The sequence below is a fragment of the Anas acuta genome, chromosome 2 (genome assembly GCF_963932015.1).
Source record: "Anas acuta chromosome 2, bAnaAcu1.1, whole genome shotgun sequence".
In the NCBI taxonomy this organism is placed as follows: Eukaryota; Metazoa; Chordata; class Aves; order Anseriformes; family Anatidae; genus Anas; species Anas acuta.
In genome coordinates this window covers 86,093,962-86,114,996 of record NC_088980.1, presented here as the reverse complement: position 1 = coordinate 86,114,996, position 21,035 = coordinate 86,093,962, and the positions used below count along the sequence as shown (strand labels likewise).

The window sequence follows — 21,035 nt, the reverse complement described above, 5'->3', positions numbered from 1 at the left end:
GAATTGTATGGTTTTATATTTGTTTTTCTTTAAAGCATTTGTAAAACAACATAGGTTATTTTCAGAATGATGCATCTGAAATAAAAAATGTTTTAGAAAGACGTTTTTCTTACTTAAATACTCATGATGACATTATTAATGTATAGTAAGACCATCTTTTGGATAGTTGGTAGTTATAACTAATCTCCCACAAAGACAAGCCCTTAAAATAATAATAAAAAAATCCATCTTCTACAGTTTTTCCATCATCAAACATGTAAAATGCTTTGTATCACAACTGAACCTTTTTTTTTTTTCTTTTTTTTTTTTTTAATTTTTGCATTTGTATTGGAGAAGCAAATGAAATATATGTTGAAATGAAGATTGCAAAGTCAAATCTGAAAGTTTAGGGATTCACAGTAATGTCTGTGAAAGCCTGCATTTCTCTCTACAGTTTATAGAATTAGAATTACCACCAGCCGGCTGATCCTATAATGTAATGATTTGCAGACTAAGACATCATGCGTCTTAGGGGATAATCTCCAAAACTCACTGAGCATGCACCTCTAGATATAAAAGCTTTGGCGGAATGCTTTCCAGAATGCATCTTCAAACTTTTTCTACTTTTTTTCCCTTCCTTTGTTTCATCATTTCTATGTAGTTTGTGAAGAACAAATCTTTTGCAATGACATATACATGCAGGTGCATGGTGTCCTGTTGCTCTCCTTTCTTTTGAACTTATTGGTCAGGCTCAATCAAGCTTGGCAAAGGAACTGAATCCTTAAAGCTTCACAAAAATGGCTTGGTAGAGATGTCTTTTACTGGTTGTTACTGAAGGTGCCCCTTACTGCACACCAGCGACTCTGTACAACACAGCACCTGCATTAATGCCCAGTTTATGCTTGACACAATCAGAACTTAAACCTACTGGATTTAAAGACATCAATCTATAAGAAAATTTTGCTAGTTCTGGTGTTCAAACCCCTTTGCTTCCCCAACATCACCCTTCCCTACATTATTATAGAATTCTCTCCACCTCTTAGCAAGTACTTCTGTTACAGTACCAGGTAAGCAATGGATTATTTTGCTGTCCTTTTTTAAATTAAAGACCCAGTAAGGCCTTTAAAGTCATTCATATAAGTTTGATAATTTCATAGTTTAAAAAACTGCACAAATTACAATTTGTAACATTGAAAGTTTCATGAATTGCACATTCCCAAGTGTTCTGTCTTTAGATCTAATTACTGGAGATGATTACATTCAGTAAGTTCTGCAATCACAGAGGCTGCTGATATAGTTTTCTGTCTGCTTTTAATGAAAAAAAGTTACATGGCTCAGAAATTATGATTTAGACTATGAGCTATCAGAGCAGAGGAAAAGAAAACCACCACTAACAACAACAAAAAAAACATCAGAGTATGCAGTCTTTGGGCTAAAACTTGAGCTGGAAAACAGACAAATGAAAGTTATTTTTCTATGTTTGCATACAGGGCCTAGATACCCTCAATAAACTGGGACCCCCACATGTAGGCACAGTGCAAATGCTTAAAGCATTACTATCCCTAGAACTGCACATCCTCCAGTGACCAGGAAAGAAGGGAAGAGAGGATCCTGAAGTCATACAGCAGGTCAGTAACTGAGCTGGGAATGAAATACAAAGCTCCTGGTTCTCTCTCTTATTCCCTTTTCCATTTGCTCCACATTGCCTTTGTTCCCTAGTAAGATACTAGGTTTATAACAGAATAGGTGGTATGCTAGGTCCCTTTTATGGGTTCAAGAATTAGGTGTTCATTCATGTGAAAGCTTGATGCCTTATTCAGATGTTATTGCCAGACCTTGCCATACCGATGTCATTAGGGCAACTGCAGCAAGCAGGGTGCTAATGGTAGCAGATCTAACATGAATGAAATGGACACATTTTGTAATTTTGATAACAAAAGTTGGTTGTGCTACTTTAGTTTACTATTTGTTGGAAGAAGATAAGAAACAAAGCAATTTCCCTGGCTATCCACAGTAGTGCCGGAGAGTTATTTCCGGCAGTCTTGTAAATAATGGACTTTTTACATTAGGTAGTTATAAGATAAAGAAGGTGATGAAGAAGATGAAGAAGGTGAGAGCATAGGTGCTGCCAAGATCTCTTCTATGACACTGGTGACAAGTAGATCAGGGATTGAACATTCCATGCCGAGCTACAAGATCCCTCCCCTGCCTGGGCATATGGTCCCATGGTCCCAGCTTCCCATTAAAATACCCTAACCACTAGTCTACCAGCAATTAATTTCACTTGCGATACCATTCTGTTTAATACACATAGCACATTTTGTTGGAGAAGGAACCATAGCCACTTTCAAAGCAGAACATCTCCAGCAAGAAGAACTAAGCAAACCTTGTCTCATGCTGCCGTACAGCTCAGTTCAGGGCTTAGAAACATGGTAGAAAACATGGCTCAAATCCTAATAATTCCGTGAAAGCTAACCCTAACTACAAAGTATTCCCTAATCATGACCCAAACAAAATTTCATGTAAACAGGGCCTTATGCTCCAAGGTGTCAGCCCCTACAAGCAAGCCTATTTAACTTGTTTGTAGAAAGGCTATCATAGACCATGAACCAGCAAAGCTCTAGCTGAAAAAAGTTAAAAGTCAAGTCTTGCTGTAGCAGTAAAACAGTTGTTGAAGACCTTTAAGAATATTACAGTAAATCAGCCATAAATTGGTTTGGTTGAACCAGCCACTCCTAACTTGGCCATCCTCACAGGACATTCAATTCTTAACTTCAAAGGTTTTCAGAATAAAACCTTCCTTTCCCCATCAGTAAAATTAAATGAGGCTTTAGCACAATTACTGACTCCTCAAGCAGATGCAGGCTGTAGAACAAGTGCAGTAATTTAATAAAAAGCTGTACCCTGGGTTTGCCTAAAAACAGCAGCAGCAGCAGCAGCAGAGAAAAAGAACAAGCAAATCAGTTAATCTGCAGGCTGTAAGACTCGGGAAGTCTTTCCACAGTCCTACCTAGCCAAGCAGGTGTGTAGGATAGTAGTGAACCAGTTTGTCAAAGGACCTGAGCCGACTGGACACTTAACTGCTCTGAAAAAAATGGCAATTAGTGTCACAGTGGAAACAAATGAATGTCCAGGACTTATGAAAATTTAGCCCTTACCATACACTAAAAGCACACTGTCCAGTTCTTTTCCTCAGTTCTTAACTGCAGTTCAGCCCCCATCACTATTTTCTGCAAAATAGCTATCAGCTGAGAAAGCAATCTAGGTGTTGACGTTGAAATGAGCTTTGTTCTGCTAGCTGTTTGATTTCTGAAACTTAAATAATTAGAGTTCTTTATCCTCATGTCATCTTTTGTCTTCCTTTTATTACAAGGCTCCAGTTAAATTTCTTTTTCCTGACAGATTTGAGAACAGATGTTTATTTGCACATTCACAATTTTCATGGACTATTGGGATGAATTCTAGATTTTTTATTCAAGAAATTAGGTTTTGTTTCACACCACTAACTTCTACATAAGGATCGTTCAAAGAACTGGGAACCGGTTATTCCCTAAAGATAAAGCTATCATACCATTCACTCTTTTATGTCTGATATTCTGTTGGGGTTTCATTTTTCCCCGTATCAGATGGAAATCAATCATTTACGATTGCTTTTTTTTTTTTTTTTTTTAATTAAGGAGAGGAATAATTGAGATGCATTGTAGTCACAATGTTAGATTCCTTGCCACCACTCCATCAAACGCTAGCTGGGGCCTTTGGAGAGACCCCCTGACACGCAACCTGCAGCCACCTTAAGCAGTCACATTTCTCTCTGTAAATTAAATTTCTTTAAAAAGTCCCATTTTATCCTCAGGCTGAATTTCTGTTACGGTAAATTCTGATCTACAGAGATATCTACTTCCCATTGAAGTTGATCAGAGCTGCAGGTGACCAGAGCCTTTATAGCTCAGACCCCTAGGCTGCATTTCTCCCAGAGTATGAACGTTATTAATATTAGCTAGCTGTCTTTGGGTAAAAGCCTAGTGAAAAACACTTTTGGGCCTTTCACAGAAGTGACATGGCTGATTATGGAACAGGCTTCCAACTCTCTTCCTCAAAGTCTTTTGTCTGAAGTTTATTTTAAAACCTTATTTATTTATTTATTCCTAGCGATGCTGTAAGGAGTAAACATGTAAGAATAGGTTCTCAGAACTTTTTTACTTTTTCAATTAAGCAGAACTGAATGAGATAAAGGAAGGAAAAAAAATCCTTTCTCCAGTGCTTTTTTTTCTTCTCAGTTGGGATTAATTTTTCTTTAGAAAAATGGAGAAGGTTATATCTGCTTTTGCAAAAGAAAATATCAAGCACACCTGAGGTCTTAAACAAACAGTTCCTGCTGTTAAACAAATCCATGGTGAATTGTAGATGGAAGAAAGTCCCTGGAGCAGAGGCAAAACTTCAGTAGTAGTTCACTGGGTCTGTATCTAGGCTCTTGCTTTGGTTCTAATGGGATTTCTTTGACAGGTTGACTTGGGCTTTTGATAGAAGCAAAATTTAATGAGAATATGTTCACCGCTTCCTTTGCTGCCTTCATTCATACGATTGGTTTCCAGGTTTGGTGGATATATTGCTCTTTAGAGTCTGCATTGCACATATCACAACTGTAATTTAATTTCTATAGTCTTTTGTGCTGCAATACTCAGATTACACTATGAAAAGCTACTCTACTTTGATGTGTACCTGACAGATATTAATTTACCAGGAACTTGGGTTCAAATTAAAGAATACCATTTTGCTGTTATGCTTTATGATTGTATTAGTTTTACGTCTGTGGTTTTGGTAGCAAGGGTCTTCAGGGTGACTTCTGTGAGTAGAGGCCAGCAGCTGCCCCATGTCAGATCAGAGCCAGCTCCAGCCGGCTCCAAAAGGGACCTTCCACTGGCCAGAGCTGAACCAGTAAGTAATGCTGGTTGGGCCTCTGGGAGAGTAGGAAGAGGAAAACAAACTGCTGCACAACAGCACCTGGGAGAGAGGAGTGAGAAACTGCAGCCCGCAAGGTGATTGCAGCAGGAGGACAGGAGGTGCTCCAGGCACACAACAGCAGTTCCCCTGAGGCCTGTGGAGAGGCCCCCGGTGGAGCAGGCTGTCCCCCTGCAGCCCATGGGTCCCCCATGGAGCAGATCTCCACGCTGCAGCCCCCCCATGGGTGGAGGAGCCCCCGGTGGAGTAGGAGCAGAGTGACTGTGAAGGAGAGGCGGAGACGGAGAGGCAGAGACGAAGCATCAGGGAATGACCGCAGCCCCCATTCCCTGTTCCACTGCGCTGCTCAGGGAGAGGGAGGTGGAAGAGGGCAGATGGGGGGGTGGGGGTTGGGGGGTGTTTTTAATTTGATTTTATTTTATCACTGTTCTATTCTGCGAGTGAATATTAATCTCCCTATGCTGAGTCTGTTTTGCCTGTAGCAGTACTTGGTGAGGGATCTCCTTGCCCTTATCTCAACCCTTGACTTTTTTCAACATATTTTCTCCCCTGCCTTTTTGAGGAGAGGGAGTGAGAGAGTGGCATGATGGTGCTGAGCAACCTACTAGTGTCAAACCACCATAATAATTTAAGATTGCCAAACACACCACAGGATAAAGAATCCACATGGATAGATACGTTACTCTTTTACTTGCCAGTTGGCAGCTGGACAGTCAAGGGCACTCAATGTATTAAAAGTGTTTTATTATTTTGTTGTTGAGTTTATGGCAAATAGGTCCCACAATTCTTCTTCATCTTAAACGCAGGTTTCAGTAGGTGATTCAGGAAGAAACCTGCTTTAAATGATCCATATTTTTTTTTTGTCTAGAGGGGAGAAATTTATTGTTGTGCTGGAGTGAGGATCCCTCAGTCCACAGGGTTAATTGATACAATTGCTGAAGACGGCTGTCAAAAGCCAAATAGTCGATTATATCAAGGCCGTAGGAGCTTGATGACAAGCCTCAGGTCAAATTTCTAGTCACAGATATATGCAATATATTGCAAACAGCACTGATGCTGTGTCAGAAACAGAATGTAGTAGTGACACAGGCAAAACTGGAGCACTGTGTCCAACTTTCGAGGGGGGATGAAACTTGGGTTTTACATACTCAGAAAAGAACTAGCATAAAGAAATAATGATTCATTTTAACTATAAGCATCTAAGAAGAATCTGGAAAATAGACCTGAAGGGGTATATGTCATCCTAGAACTGCACACTATAAAAATAAAAAGTACACACAAAACGCAAGCCAATAAATCCTCTTCCTTCATCTGATCTGTTCCTGCCCCCACACAATAAAGGCTCATTGGAATGAAAAATAAAAGATATCTCACCTCTGCCTGGAGAATTGCTCTGGCAGTGCAGTAAGTGGCCTGCCAAGGAGAACAGCAGGGAAGAATTCAGAAGGTCAGTGGCAGGTTTTGTGGATGGGTTGGGTTGGAATTTCGGCATCATTACACTGTTTGCAGATCCATAGAGAAGTATGGTTAGAACATTTACTGAACTATCCCAATCTTTCAGAGATTTTAGATTTTCTCGATTTAGCCTTACGTTTGAGATCATCACACGGTGAGTTAGAATATGAATGGGTGTGTTCAGGAGGGAGAAGACATCTGAGAGAGACTTTTTGAAGTGTTTCTGGATCACTGACATATGATAAATAAAGTGATTTTCCATTCTTTTTAAGAAGTAGAAAGTTGAATTCTGATCAAATTAAATAATTCATATTAGATTGTATTTGATGATAAAGAGCCCAGAATATCTAACTTTCATTCCCAAAAGCCACAGTTATTTCAGTAGCATTCTCAGTGCTGTATCTTACATTGCCTAGCCCAGTATCTATGATTTATAGATCTCAACATCTCTCTCCAGATCAAGAATTATTTACATAAGTGTGGAGAAAGAAATACATCCATCAAAGATCACCCAATGGGAATGACTCACTAGCAACTTGTAAGGACAGTAAAGCATAGACGTGGAAATTTCCTGCATCCTATTGAATTGACCCAGCCACTAGATAACAGTTATTCTCCTGCTGCCCAATTGTCCCCGATGAAAATTGCAGTGAAACACCTACACTCCCATAGCTATGTCCAGTTTCCCTTAAGGAGTACTGCTTAATAGAAACTTCTCAAAAAATTGAGAATCAAAACATTTCCATCCAGCAGAATGCAGAGTATAGGCAGCCAGTATCAATCTTAACATCCCAGATGAAAAATAAAAACAACAAAACAAAACAAAAATCTGTCAGACTTTTTACCAGTGTACAAACCTATTTAAAAGCTATACAGCAAGCAGAAAGTTAGAGAATTTACCTATTTGCTAAAGGTCTGCCTTCAGATAAAGTACATCACAAACACAACTTTGTCCTTGCTTATCTTGTTCCACCTTCAATAGGACTACACCAGTGAAGCATAGTCACAACTGGTACTTATCACAACTGATAAGTCACTGTTGAAATATCTGGGATGTTCTTGTGAAACTTTGATTTGAAGGAGAAAATCTCTTCTTTTTGCTTTCACTTCTTGCTCAGGATAAACCTACCAGACCTTTTCTCCTCCACTGCTCTTTGAGTGTCTGAGCTTTTCTTCCAAAGCATCCAAAATGCAGCTCAAGATCATGTGTATGTGTCAGTACACATACGTTTTTGGTACCAACCAGAAAATAATACCCAACATATTCTATTCTTTGATTCCTTTCACTGAAGAATAACATACTTTAGTTTTGCAGTGGAAAAAGAAACCTAGTCATCTCTTTGAAACAAACTACATGAGGAGCTCTTGGAGGAAACAAGGCCATAACAGGGAAGCTAAATGAATTCTTTGTTTGTTCACTATGGGAGAATCTTTTTTTACAGTGGTGCATCAAAGCTTGTGTCTCAAACTGAAGGTTTTAAAACCAAATTGATATAAAAATCAGCAACGATTTCTCAGGATTCATCCAAGATATCCAGCTTAATACTGAAATAGAACAGTAATGTGCAATTTATCACATCAACCTTGTTATTAGAAGAATGTAACATCAACTGATTTAAGGGTTTCATGGGGTTCCAGAGATAGTAGTTACAGAAAAGTATGACATCCGTAATGTGAAAATCCGTAGAAGAAAATCTGACATATATTGGCTGAAAAAATAATTATGAATAAAAACAGTAGGCATATGAAGAAAATAATACATCATAGGAGAGTCAAGCGAGACATTTACGCTTCACAAACCTATTGGCCTTCTTTGAGGAAATCAACAAGTATGGGGATAAACGTGACCCATTAATCATGAGGAAAGAGATCTTTTAAAAGTCTTTTCTAGAAGACTTTAATATGACTAAGAGGGGAGTATTTCCTATGAAATAGTAAGCACTTGTAAATCAACAACTTTCATTTGTCTGACATGCATGTTTGGTGAGGCCATAAAACATACACAAATTTATAAACACATGGCAAATACGTTACAGCAAAGAATGAACCATGCATAACAAATTTCTTAAAATTCTCAAGTCACTGAAAATATGGTGAAGAATGACCCAGATAGTGAAATGGGCTAAATTGCGGTTTTCCATAAAACTTTAGAAAAAGCCCTTCATCAAAAGTAACTAAAAATTGGATCCCCTCATGTACAGAAAATTGTCTGGAAGGTGGGAAACAAAGAACCTGTTTTTTCCATGAACAGATGGGAGTGGTAGGATTCCCCACAGTCAGAATAACAAAGCTTCATATAAAGTGACAATCAATGTTAAAAAAAAATAAAAGTAGCTATGCAGCTGACAGACTTAACATTAGGTATACAGATATAGTTTGAAATCTAGTGCCTCTGGCCTAACTGACAGTCAAAAAGAAAAACAAAGAGAAATATTAGGAAGTATTAGGAAAAAATAGAAAGCAAATAGGAGACTATCATCATGGCACTGCATAAATTTACATCCTGAATGTTATGTATGGTTCTGACCAAAAGTACCTGTGAAGATGAACAGAAGAGTGAAATGATATTTAAAGGTATTGAATGATCTGAACTTGAGGGAAAGTAAATATCAAAGATGACAGAGAGCAAGGGGAAACAGAAATATGCCAGTAAACTATGTAACAAAATGAGGAAGAGTAAGGGAACAATTTTTCAGCATTTGTCCTGCTACAGGAAGTAGGGATACCCAATGATCAAATTTAAAGCAAGTTTGGGCAAGTTTAAAGCAAATCCAAAGCACTGTTGTTTTTTTTTTGTTTGTTTGTTTTTTGTTTTTTGTTTTTTATAAATATAATATATATTTATATGGTTGAGTTAATTTCTACAGAATATTTTGTGTTCAAAGAGCAGTTAAAATTACAAAAGAAATGTTAAAGTGTATTAAATAGGATGGCCCAGATGCAACCTATAGTTTAGTAAGTCTCTAAACTGCAGACTGCCAAGAGCAATAGAATTTTTGAATTCACTTTTTAGCATCTTTTCTGCAATTTTCACAGATTCACTGCAGCTGGCTATGAGTTTAATTAAAAAAATAACAGCCTCTACTTACTATTATTTCTTTCTCACAGATTTTTACTTTTGGGTATTACTCAGGTTTTTATTACAGAATGTCAGCTGTAGACCATTGTTTTCTAAAAGGACACCACCAACTTATATTAAATAGTTTTAATTTGCTCTAACTATTCCCTGTTGTCCAGCACATTTTCTGAGATACTAGAAAAAAGCATTTCTTTCCTTATTGATTTTTTTTCTTTACTATAAAACAAAGCATTGATTTTTTCCCTTCTGTCTTGTGTTTCTAATAGTACTTAAATTAACATGGTTCATTTGTATGCCACCTTACCAGGACTAATGCATCCTTCTTGTCAGACCAGCATCACCAATAATAGAATGTTGGAGCCTCCACTTAATCAGCAACCTGATAAATGGTGCTCCAGTTGACAAGAGCAATGGTGAGACTCAGACTTCCTCTATGCCCTTGGGCAAGTCTCTTAATCTAGCCTACATTTCAATTCTACGTGTACAGAATAGGGAAATTCTTTATCTATCCCAAATATGTTTGAGGATGACAAAGACGGATTAGTAAATGTTACATATGCTCAAATACTTCCTGCAAAGACACAATACACGATCCCATTATTTGGTTTCAGAAGAACGAACATATCAGAGTTCCACTGGCACATCCTCTCTTGTCACTGCAGTAATAAATACATTCTTGAAGCTGTAACATTCATCCTTTCTCGCTGAAAAGTCTTCTACTTTAAAGGTACCATTCTGCATTACTGAATAGAGTTTGTTTTTATAGAACAGGCAGGATTCTGTGATTCTAGGAAAATTTGCTACCACTTATTTTCCTTCCTATCAGTTTCAGCTTTCTTGCTCTGCAATAGCTGCCAAATAGACCAACCTTACCATTACGCCTTGCAGAATTGTTAGATATACTCATGTCATGTTTGTTCTCCAAACCATTCTCCAATAAAAACTAACGCTTAACAACCATTTATTCATTTGCTCCATTTTCTTTGTTGCTTGGAGCATCTTGTATTTTGGTGATGGCGGTTCTTCTTTGGATTAGTTTAATTTCAGTTTGGGTTTCTTTATTTTATTTTTTTTATTATTATTATTTTTTCCTTCTGTATAACTCCAGAGCACAAATGTGAGAGGGTTTGGAATCAATTATAAAGACTACCCATTGTTCAAGGATTTGATAATAAAGTAAGGACTTTTTCTATCTTAGGACAGGATCCCACAAACTAACAACTCAGAACTGAGTGCTGGAAGAAGTTTCCCTTATAATTGAAATGCTCTTGTTAATAATATAAACCCAGCTAGAAGAAAACACCTTCAAAGCTGTATTTGACTCCAGTCAGTGCTTAGATCCTGGAAGAAGATCCAATGCTATAGGATTCTTTCATTCTGTAAAACTGAAAACCACATGATAAATGCACAAAGAAGGAGTCCGTTGAACATGGCATTAAAGATTGTCCCTTTAAATACACTAGGCTCTAAAAATGTAAAAGTGGTGAAGAAAACTAAATTCAGAAGAAATCCATGTTAGAAGTAGTCTAATCTATTCACACAATGTTGCAATACAAAGATTGTTGTATATCCAGGTAGAGACTCATTTGTACTCTTCAAAGACAATTTTGCCGGTAAAATTGAGTATCAGAAGAAATGAGCACCACACAATAGAAAAATACAGCGTAAGTGAATCATTCATACTTGTCAGAATTTGCTGATTCTGTGGAATGTCTCCTGAGCCTGAAATGCATTCCTAAAAACTGAAAAGAAGTCTTAAATACTGCCCTCAAATTGACAGTCAGCACATTATCTTTTTTTTTCTCTTTTTTTTTTTTTTTGCTTTTTTCTTATTTGAGTAATAAAAGGAAGCTTAGAGTTCACTAGTTACAAGTACTTATTAAAAGACTAATGGAATAAGGCAGACCTAAAAGTGAAATAATCTCTAAATACAAAGGCTACAGCTTAAAAAAAGTAGTTACCTGTCTTTCCTATACACAATGGCATTGACCATCTAAGGCACTTAAAACCCTTCGGCAATTTTGGCGATTGCACGCAAAGACAACTTACAGGCAAGCATTCCAGAAATGTGCAATCTTTTGGATAGACAAGGGAGTGGGCAGTGTGCAATGAAATTCTCAGGATGATAACCATTCAATTGGGAAACTATTTATTTATTGAATTGCATAAGGTCAATATTGAGCTGTGAGACTTTTGCAGATGTCTTAATTTTTTCAAAAATAGATTAAAATCAGGAAAAAAAAAAACAAAAAAAAACCACAAAACACTATATTGATAAACTGTTGTGAAACAGGTTGGTGATTTTCATCATGGGAATGAAAATCCCGTACTGGATAAGCCTCCATTCATATAAACTGCCATTGACATTAACTGGCATCCTTAATTATGGTCTTAATGATGACAGTAGGGATTCAGCTGGCACTGGAAGCTGAGCAGCCTTCTCATTTTGTGTATGTCATCTTCAGCCAGCCAGAAGTATAGGGGTAAGCAGTGTAGTGGCACGTTGATCTGTTATGCAGATTAAAAGGATTTTTCCATATTATCCTGAAATGCTATACCAAGACTAAATCCCTATCAATATTTAATTAAAGGCAAGCCATATATGACAGCTTTGTTAATGGGCCATGAAGCACCTCTCGCAAGTGGCTCTGGCTGCTATACATAAGCCTTATGCTTTCAAATGTTTCTAGCTGCACAGAAAGCAGCTGTGTTGATGGAAAGCTCTCAGCTAAAAAACAGCACAACTGTCGGGAAAAAAAGTACCACCTTGTGTCTGCAAGGAATGAAGAAATAGTGCAGGATGTTGCAGAACCTGGTAACTGTTTGCAGCAGCAAACGAAGCACATCTCAGAATGGTAGTTTATAACCTTGACAGATAGACCTGGGGAGGATAGTATTAAAAGAGACAGAAGAAAAAATGCAGATGAGTAAACAAAGCGATGTTCCACTTGTCAGCAGTCTTACTTAAGGAAGTCCCGGGAGTAGAGACAGTTCAGGCTAAACGATCTCCTCAGATCTCTACCAAGCAAACTGATTTTTTCCTCTTCATGCTGCAGGTAAACTACACACAATCATAGCTTCGATCGGGTTAAAGCTGAAAGCAGTCGATTCATTTAAAGAGAATGAAGTCCACTTGGAAAAAACTTCACAAAGTGAGAGAATGATATAGCACAGAGAAAGAATCAAATTAAAGTGGCAGAGCTTTGTAATAAAAGTGGGGAAGCCAGCAGCTGGTAAGGCCAGCCTATGAAACAGGAAAGAATCAACACATTTTCATCTTGGACAAAAAAAAATAAAAAAGAAGTTACATAATATACTGCAGCACATTTGATTTTTTTTTTTTTCCTTTTTCCAGCCAGAAAATCCCTATAGGAAAATAAAAATCTTAGTGAGTTTCATCCTGCTTCCATAGGTAGGCAGAACACTGAGGCTCTGAAACTGAGATTAAGTCATAAACAAGTGGCGTAAATACTTGGGTGTTTTAGTCTACTCTGGAGCCCATGCAATCTAGACAACTTTTAATCTTCAGTCATCTCTCTAGTGCAGCCCTGCATAATATACACTTGCCCTAAAACTCTGTATACTTGATGCCCATCTGTCACATCCTACAGTTATCACTACCATGTTTAAACTTGCATGAAGTACTGGCAAGGCAATTTCATGGCTGTTTTCTACTCACAAGGCAGTGAGTAGAAAGGTGCTGGCAGTGCTTGGTACCCAAATCTAAGTTCAGTCCTTCTAAATGAAATGTGAAATATTCTTTCTGTGCTAGGCACATGCATGTGAATGTCTTGCCTGCATTGTGAGCTGCTCTTCTCATTACAGGTGACACAACCCAAGACCAAGGATGTTCATTTCCTGAAAGCTCAGAGAAATGAGAGGATCCGGGGATGCTGTGCATGACCCGAAATGAAGTTTTTCTCCTCCCTGTGCCTAAACAAAACCCTCGACAGCCCAGCGCTTCAGGCCATACATAGAAAATCAGTTGGCACCACAGGCTGGTTTGGCAAAGATTTTCTACGGATACTACTGAAAATAAAACTGAGAAAAGCACAGCCTCAGCAGGCGCAGTCTTACACACAACCTGGCACAACAATCTGCCATAGAGGGCTGTATACCCTGAAGAAATTCTTATACATGTGCCTAAACAAAACCTTCTTATTCTCTTCCCAAAAGTTAATCTAGGTTTACTTTTAAATAAAGAAATACATTTTCCACACAAAACCTGCAGAGAAAGGGTAAAGGAGGCTTTCCTTTGTGGGAAGCATCATTCTCCTGGTGCCTAGCCAAAGCTTTGCCAAACTGAAACATTGATGACTTATTTTTCTTGTCAACAGAGCTCTGAAGTCACAGAAGGAGGAGCTGATTATCCCTCGTGTGCTTTTCTCAACAGAGGGCAAAGTGGAAGCTGCACCCCCTTAATTGGGCAGCTCCTCAGGGCAGCCACACCAAGCAGCTCATGCATATTTGGGTGAAGAGCAGGTACCTGCTTTCCTTACTGCAGGGCAGCATGGCTGTAACACATGCTACAGGCACAAATCTCTGCTGTCATCAGGGCCAGCTTATCCACTTTGCTCTCCAAAGAATTCCAGGTTGCTGTTCCATTTTTATTATAGCTGTGCTAAGCTGCAAAACTGGCCCCTCATCTCAGCAGCATCCCCCAAGGAGCTGCCGGGTTCTCAGGATCTCCTCAAGTGCCTCGGGGGCCAGGGCCGGAGCAGCAATGAAATGCACTGCTTAGCTCCTGACTCCCAGCACAGCAAAAAGCATGCATAATGAAAGCAGAAGACTCGTGTGTTTGTGTGTGTGTGTGTGTGTACAGGAAAATCCCTGTATTTAGTAAACAAATAGCACCATGAGAAGCATTCCAGAGGTTGTCTTCTTTATACAAGGAAAAAATAATGTTTTTCTAAATGAATTTGCCTTCTCTTAAATGCAAGCTTGGTCTAATCTGTGCATGTTTTAGCCTAGAGAGAGGCCCTGCCCTCTAGGAAATGCTGCTCATTTGTGCAGAGTAAATTAGCTACATGATATGTTGCATTTTCCAAATGCTGAAAAGCTTTGGCCCCTCATTTCCTTTTAACTGGAATATTTTCTCAGGTTTATGAGACCAAATACTGTATTTTGCTCTAGTCTGTGCTTTCAAATGTAATTTGCTCATGCTATTTGAACTGAAGCCACTATGTCATTGTTGAATACCCATGTTAAAATCTGCATATATAATAAAGATATACACATGAATTTATATAAATATTATGCATACATGCATTAGATATATGTGTACCCCATTTTAAAAATTAATTGCTAAGGATCCTTTTATTTTTTTCAGCCGTACAGAATGATCTATCTTTAATGAGTGCATTTATGTAAAAAAAAAATAATAATGTTTTAAATAATATAAATTAATAAATATATTCCAATTCCAAACCAGCACAAGACTGTGAACATTGTTTCATTCAATACTAAACATGTTGTAGCACTGTTTCATATGCAGATTGGCATCCATGTAATCTTTTTATAACACATTGACTGTGATTGTACCTATACCCCAGCAATTTCATACAACCAGAGCAGTGGAACAGGTGACCTTTTAGGAGGAGGAAGTAAGTACACCACAGATGCATTTGTCCCCTGTCACAGAGTACTGAAGCAAACCACCTTCAAGACTTCCCAGTCATGATTTCACTGTGATCCAGAAGTTTTTTGGAATTTCCTGGAGGCAACAGTGCTCCTTCTGTTCAGCAGCATATGCTCTCAGACATCAGTAGAAATCCAGAATAAAACACGTTGAGCTTAGTCTGCACAGATACCTCCTGATTCTGTTCCGCAGGGGTCGACACATGGGACATCAATGTCTTATACCTCCAAGAGAAGGTTCATTTACTTGTCTCTGCCTTACATCTTCCCTGCCACAGGTGCTCACAGTTGCTCTTGTGGTCCCAAAGCAATAATGAAGCTGCAGCTCTACATCTACAGGAGGAAGTTTCTCCTCATGAGAATTCCTACTCAGGAAGCACAGCTAGCTGGTATTTTTAGCAATGGCTTCACATCAGACATCCCCCCCGTCACATTCCTCACTGCAAAGGTGCGTATCATGTGCTCAGACCCCTATAAGCTGAGACTTAAAAACCCTGATCATTTAACCAGTCCTGCCTGGTGGCATCAGGACAGCAGCTGCTGGATCTAGGGGTACAGGGCTCAAAAGATGGAGGGAAAATGGACATTCATTGAGGTTTGGTAATTAACTTTTTTTTTTTTTTTTTTTTGGGGGGGGGGGTGGGTCTGGGCTGAGGAATACAGAGCTATCAGTTGCATTTTCCTTATTTCTTCCTTCTGTGGCTGTAATTTTATGAACAAGTGGTTGATTCTAAGTAGCACTAATGTGGTATGGGAAAGAATACTGGAATTAATCGATGCTACTGACCTGCTAGCTCACCTGTAGGAAATCAGTGAAAGTTCATCACATGCTACAACAGTCTCTATCAGCTACTGACAAAAGGAGTAGAAAGAGGAGAAAAATGCAGGATAATTCAAACACAATAAGCTATTGAATTTTAAGGACAGCAGTATTATCAAAACCTTTATGTGAGGGAAAAAGAAAAAAAGCTATAATTGGTGACTTGAATATATAATTCTTTAATTATGCCAGTCATCAGTTTAGAGTCTGAGGAGCTTTATATGTACACATACAAAAAGAAACACAACACCATGGACCAGAACAAAGAGATGCAGAGTTGCTGCAGGATGTGCTGGCGTAAAGCTGGAAGTGCTTGGATAACTCTGACCTGTTTGCACAAGTCTCAGCTGCTGGGATATCCAGCTTGGATGCCCTGAGCTGCACAAGCTCTTGCTCCATCATCCCATGGTTGTACATCCTTCTTCACCCCTCCCACCTCCTCCTGTTCCCTCTCTTGTCATTCCTGTCTTGTCCAGTGAACTGTGTTGAACCACACCAACGCCATAGCCCAGAGCTTCACTGAGGCCTAGCCTAAGAGCTTTATTCAACCTGTCCTGATGAGGTTGCAGACAAGGGAAGCAAGCCAAGGTTTAAAGCAACAGCTGTCATGGTCGACCTGCCAGCCCAGAGCATCCATCTGTGACTGACCAGCTGCCACGTGCCCTGAAAACATGAGTGCAAAATCATGCTTCCATACTTTTTGCTACCCTGTCTCTTACCCTTCTGTGTCTGTTTTGTCAAGTGTGAGAAAATTACCCCTGTTCTCTCAGCAATCAACTCAAAGAGTCAACAACACAACTTTCTTCCCTGCTTCATTTGACAGCCAAGGAGACTCTCTGGCAGCCTCCTTGGGACAAAGGGGCTCAGTAGGCTTCAGTAGTTTGCCTCACATAACCCTTCAGCCCCAGAGTCAGGATTCTTTGTGATTTGAATTTGTCTCTCCTGTGCATCGTACTTAGCAGATTTCCAAAATGTGACATGTCTTTTCTAGCATCTTCTGATGGAAAAGTTAATTGGAAGCTTTATACTCAAAGGCTGAGCCACGTTGATTAGTTTTGCACAAAACCAGGATTTCACAATGACAGCAATAGCCTTCAGCTCCCCACGTCTTGTTATTTCTTTGAAATTAATTCTGCACTAGTTTCTAGAGTACCCAGGAATACTCTGCTATGGCCGGTGCAGCCTCAGTTGCAGAAACACAGTAACTAGTTACAGGAGAAACAAAACACTCCCCTTACCAGAAGCAATTTTAGCAGCAATTAACTCCTTTTTCCCCCTTTTGCAGTTTATCTTACAGTAAATAAACGTCTGTCTCTCTTGCCTGGTCTGCTGAAGTCTGCTGACACGTCTTCATCAACTGGTAACTGCTGCACAGCTACACAGAAAAGGAGAGTTGCTCTTCCAAGTTTATGGTTTGCAGTGGAGTTGTGAAAACGCTGTACGACCTGTCTGCAGGCAGGAAAGGTATGGACTCGAGCACAGAACAAGCTGTCCCCAGGTAGTTAGAGATAAAAGGCAGAGCAAAAACAGTTGGGCTGCATTTTTTTATTATTATTATTTTTTTTTACCTCAAAGCAGCTAAGCAGGGCACCCCAGAGGCCTCTGTCAATTCTCCAAGACTATTGGAGGCTATTCTCCAGATCTCAGGTGCCTTCAGGCAAAGGTCTCTCCAGCCCCTTGGGAAAAGGCTAGTCCTGCTCTCATGATTCCAAATTTCTTTAGCAGCCATGTAGGGGAGCCTATCCATGAATGCTGGGACAAAACAAACGAACAAGAAAACAGTATTACATGTTAGCAGACAGATGTACCAGGCATTTGCCCTTCTCCCCTTAAGACAGAAGATCGAGGCTGGAGTACATGAGGTATTGCTTTCCTGCCAAAAATGGGATCCCTTTTTTGTGCCTCTTGTATATTCACTTCCCCTATCCAACTGTTGTGGGAGGAATTCTGGGTAGAAACCCAGAATTAACTTTTTATTTAGTTCAACATTTCCCTTTCCAGTAGCAGAAAAAGTAGCAATTTCCTTCTCTTTGGAAAACTCCTCAAATTTTCTGGAGTTTTAGGTGAATAGGTCAAGCAGCTCTGTGGCTGTTCTTCCCTTGTTGGCTAACACCACATATCAGCAAGCCTTGCTCAGAGGGATTGGCTGAAGCTTGATAGCCTTGCTTTTCCTTGCCTTGCCTTGCCTTTCCTTGCCTAGTGCATAAGGTATGGAAAGGACTGACATCAGTCTAAGTTACTGGTATTAATACATCTACACTATTAATTTTTTGTTGTTGATGTTGCTAACAGGTGAATATTAGGGCTTGTATAATCTTCTAGAGAAAATTTTCTTCTGGGAAAAAAAAAAAGAAGGATATGCAACTGAAGGAAGGATGGAAGGCATTTGCCAGATGCTCTGCCCCTTTCCAGATGGTGACAGCCCCTCTCCCGTCAGTCCCCAGGGACCATGCCCATGCATGGCATCTGCACAAAGCCAGATGCTGCCAGCCACATGCATCATCCTCCACCCAAAGAGACGCTGCCCCGTATGGACACATCCTCATTTGTCCTCTGCTGCACTTCTCCTGAATCCAACAGCACGTGTTTGGGAAGTTAAAGGATGGCAGTATCGCCAACACAAAACAAAACAAAACAAAAAACACAGCACATTCAAAACAATTCTTCTTGCTTATGGGAATGTTTTTTGGTAGCAGAGGCTAGAGACTGGATTGCCCAGAAATGTAGCCTTACAGTACCTTTGACATAGCCTTTGTGCTTTGCAGTCATGGTTAGAGATCCAGGCAGCCAGGATCCGCTTCTGCATTGTTCACTTGGCTCTGATATCATTGCACACTTTGCTTTTCCCAGTATTTTCATGCTGCCTGTAGCAAACTGACAAAACAGCCATAAAATGACAACATTTAAGTATATGCATGTAATACATTTTCCAGGTAGGAGACCAATAACCCCTTGACCTGCTTATAAGGTCAAGCACTGGATTAGAGTTGTGGTTTTTTGGTGCTTGTTTAGGGCATCTCCCATGCTCGCACTTACAGCAGCTCTGCTGACAGGACCTCTCCTGCAGCCAGGCTGTCCAGGTTTTGGTCATTGTGCCTATCACTCATCAAACCTGCCTATCAGGCAGGTTTGGCTCATTGTGCCTATCACTCATCATAAAAGGATTAATTACTTGGTGGTCTTTTTCACAACCATGACAACATTTACAGTATATTAATCACATTAGGAATGAAGTTATCGACACAAGATTTAAGTGAATTCTATATTCATTACTTAAATTACACTTCTTTTCCTGTTCATTACAAATAAGCTATTTCCAGAGGATCACGGTGATTCAGAAAGACTCTGTTTCTGAATTTTCATTCTTTCATAACCCTGTGCTTTCTCTTCTGATAAACCTGACTGAAGATAGTTTACAAGTTGCACTGCTGATATATTTCCTTCCTAGTCTGGCTATATTTCAAAATGATGTTGTATTTAGAGAGTGAGGACAATGAAATAACATAAAAAAATAAGAATAAAAACAAGAACAATTTTGACAAAACCTTATTAGAAAGCTGAGAGAATGGGAAACAAATGAGAAACACTAAACATAAGTTATTACCCTTGCAGCTGAAGTGCTGGTAAGGTAGGATGTGGGAGACAGGATTTCAAGTACCTGCTTCTTTCTTTTTCCCAGTGACGGTTCATGTTAAAGCAGTAATAGAAATAGCACTGGGGATTGATTAATAAGACATCTTGAAAGGGTGAGAGCTCACGTTCAAGTCCCCTTTTTTCTAAGGTAGAAATGGTTTTTCCATTTTTTTTCTACACCTTGAATTAAAACAAATAAATCAGCAATAACATTTCCTATAAATTAGAATTGTTATTCTTAATTAAAATGGAAAAATCAAAATAAGTAAGCTATGGCTTTATCTTTACTGTTTATGTGAGAATTTCCATGTTTAATTATACTTTTTTTTTTTTTTTTTTTTTTAATATTTCTGACAATATTTTGGCCTAACATCAGTTATAGTTCTACCTATGTAGAAGGACCATAACTCATAACTGATTTGTTTTCTTTTTGTAAATGTTGATAAAAAGTTGCATTATAAGTAACTGCATCACAAGCATTTGTTGAAAATCTGATAATTCAGCATATCATGAGGGTGGAATATTTGAGGAAAATAATACAACCATAATAACAGATGATAAAATAAATAGGTTCTGACAAGAGGAATGCCCTGTGGCATTATATTTGTTAAAAATACCAGCTAAAGGATGAACCAGCTAAAGCTGTTTATGTACCTTCTGAATACAAGTGATCCAAATGCTGTAAAGTGATGATAGAGAGATGTCTGGAAATATACTTCAGACTTTTCACAGGATCTAATGAAGATATAAGCGTTTAACAGTGAAGGTTTCTCGTAGTTGTGCTGCATAATACTCACATACAAACATTGTGATATTTACTCAAATATTATGTCCTACATATATTATCTTCAAGGTCTTCAATAGCTACTTAGTCCAAAATGTACCGTTTTTCTCTGTGGGAATGCACTAATAGTGTTTTCTTCTTCTTGCCTATCTGAGAGTAATGATTGTAGCACTGGTACTTTCAGGAAACTGTCAATACACTTCACACACTAAAATCAGATATGTATTTATGTAAGTGTTTGGCATCTGCAAATAATTGAGATATACTATTTTATCACCGACTTCACTGGAAATTACCAACTATCTGAGGACTCTGTCAAACTAAATGCACACACATTTTTGATCAGCGCTTTTGATAAAAATTCAGTCTGCCAGCAATTTCTAAAAACATGACTTGTAGAATTAAATCATAGCACACATGAACCTTAATGAAGACATGGATTTGTATCAAAAAGAGATGAACGTATTCCAGCCCATACAATATTTATTAGGCACCTGCATGCCAAAAACTTTAATTGATCTGTTCACAAAAACATGCGTATGCAGAGCTGGAACACTGCTCTCTGGCTCAGGTGCAAAACCTCATTTAGATTGCATTTAATGCAGGGGCGTTTTCACAAATAACACCTACTAAAATATATATATACTCTCTCTTTTGTTAATTATTTCATAGTTTCCTTGCTGCCTTCT

The 21,035-nt window shown here is 38.8% G+C and overlaps 1 long non-coding RNA gene across 2 annotated transcripts; it reads right to left on the bottom strand.

The window, feature by feature from the left end:
- Window positions 1-14,895: 14,895 nt before the first annotated feature.
- On the bottom strand, window positions 14,896-20,299 carry LOC137851761 (uncharacterized). 2 transcript variants are annotated; one of them, XR_011093441.1, is made up of 5 exons: window positions 20,217-20,299; window positions 18,668-18,803; window positions 17,498-17,681; window positions 17,168-17,378; window positions 14,896-15,442 (listed from the first exon to the last, which is right to left on the bottom strand). It is a non-coding gene; the product is annotated as an uncharacterized lncRNA (long non-coding RNA). The 2 variants fall into 2 exon arrangements; XR_011093440.1 differs by lacking the exon at window positions 14,896-15,442 and having other exon boundaries at window positions 16,089-17,378.
- Between the last annotated feature and the right edge of the window lie 736 nt (window positions 20,300-21,035).